Source organism: Centruroides sculpturatus, unplaced genomic scaffold (assembly GCF_000671375.1).
Source record: "Centruroides sculpturatus isolate CEXI.00-Female unplaced genomic scaffold, Cexi_2.0 scaffold221, whole genome shotgun sequence".
Taxonomy (NCBI): Eukaryota; Metazoa; Arthropoda; class Arachnida; order Scorpiones; family Buthidae; genus Centruroides; species Centruroides sculpturatus.
The window spans coordinates 707572-710094 of NW_019384612.1; positions in this window are offsets into that span (position 1 = coordinate 707572).

The following is a 2523-nucleotide window of genomic DNA, read 5'->3' on the forward strand; positions in this document are numbered from 1 at the left end:
TAGATCTCCCTATAAGACGGTAGATACGTTCCATTCTTTATGAATCAATTTTGTAGGAATCATAGTTTACGGACTACGGATGTTTGAAAGGTTTTCTTTCATAAAATTAATCGATTCTAGACTAATTCGACTCAACATTTCCAAAATACGTATATTTTTTTGAAAATAATCCGTATAAACTACGTTATAAACAAAAAATTGTAGGATTGCTTACCGAGTGTGTACCGTTCGACTACGCCCGTTGCTAAAGCTTGGTTTCGTCGCGGAACAGCGCATCAAACCGCGGCCGCGATTTCTGATATTATTTTTCTGCGAAAACTTCGTTGACCTTTGGAGACATCCTTAATATAAATAATTTTTATGGCCGTTAAATAAGAAATGTTTCTTTCACAAGAAATGTATAAAATTACAGTACTGGACAGACGATAGGTCGCCTAACTCGCCGTAGCGTGACGCTAGACGGCGAAAAATATATATTTAATTATAATAAAGTTACAATAAATTAAGTTAATATATAATTATATATACAGTACCTAATTTATATATAATTAATATATAATTATATGTACAGTACCTAATTTATATATAATTATATGAACAGACGATACTAAACTCAATTTATCCGCCTAAACGTCCGTAGCGCCACGCTACGGACGGCGGGAAAGTAGTTCGGCTGCCCGATGACGTTTTACGTATTATAGGAGTTTTTACCGTTGTTTACGGATACTGCCACAATTTTTATAGGAATAATAACTATAGGAAACGGTTTTATAGGGGGATCTACTGTATTATTATTTTCTATTTCATAATTCAAAAGAAATGTTAACACCTATATACAGGGTGTTTATACATGAATGGTGCAGTTTTAAAAATTAATAATAAATCTATCTATTACCTTATATTCAAACCTTACAGCATGAGCTGTGGCAACTGTCCAAGTTCACAGGAATGTACAGTACATGAGCTTCTTAATTAATCATGTTCTTCACCAATGCTGGATTGGATGTAGTGCAACAGCAGACAACAACCTGCTCCCCTGGCCACCCCACCCCATTTGTCAGATTTAACACCCCGCGATTTTTTTTGTGGGGTTTGTTAAAGACCGAGTTTATTACTGTCAATACCCATGTTCTTTGAGGAACAGTGTGATCGGACAAAGCATGCACTGCAGACCATCCTAGAGGACATGCTACACCACGTATGGGAAGAATTTGATTACTGTGTAGATGTGTGTCGTGTGACCATGGGTGCACTTATTGAAGGATCGTGATTAATGCATAAAAAACTTGGATAGTTGCCACTGCTTATGCTGTAAGGTTTGCCCATATAAGGTAATAAATAATTTATTATTAATTTTTAAAACCACACCATTCAATTTATAAACACCCTGTATATAGTATTTCATTGATAAGTACACTGTTGAGCAAAGATATTTTAATACAAAGTTATATTTCTTACAGAAAATAAGTTTGACTTAAACAGTAAACTATATCTTTTTTCTAGAAAATTATGTTCTCTTCTGTAATCTTTATAGCAGATTTTAAAAAAAATCCAATCAGTAGTTACATTTTCCTGATTAAATCACTATCATGTAAAAGTAACATATATAATTGCTTAGTCAAAAATAAAATTACATATAAGTTAATTAAAATCACAGAACTTTATATATATATTTATATTGTTCGTGTATATGTTTATATTTACATATTTATTTGACATAAAATTTATTATGGAAACACCCTTATTTAACTTCTCTACTAACAGATGTCTAATGCCTTTAATATTTGTAACTAAAGTTATATTTTATTTTATTTTTCATATTGATATTATACTATTTTTATATACTGTACATTTTTCACTTGGTCTTCAGTAAAAGTTGACTTGTACTCAAAAGGGTTTTACATTTTTTAGATGTATGCCTTGATATATACTTATTTGAAAAGACTTATTATTATTATATATTAAAATTGATATTTATAACTTTCTTTTGGAATATGGAACTAGGCAGTTTTTCATGCTTAAGTATAAATGTCCAGACTCATCTCCATTTAATACTTAATTAAATTTCTTTTCTTTTTACTTTTCCAGCTGTTTTGTATGCATAATAAAAAAATATTTGAATTGTGTTAAATTTGACCCTCTGGGTGTTTTGCAAATCTACATGATTTGATTTATGTATGAATAAAAAAAGGTTAAATTAAAAATTAATATTAATAATAATAATAATAATAATAATAAACAAATCACACACTCATACACTAAGGACATACAAATGGAGTTTGGCTTAGACAAATGCAAAAAACTTCACATAGAAAAAGGAATCCTGAAGAAAGAAGATTTTGCACTTGGAAATGGAGACGTTATTGAATCCATGGAAGAGGGCGAGTTCTACAAGTACTTAGGATTCCAACAGGCCAAACTAACAGAACATACACAAATAAAGCAACGATTAATTAAAGAATACCAAAGTAGGTTAAACGCTATACTTAGAACACAGTTAAATGCAAAACACACAGTTAAAGC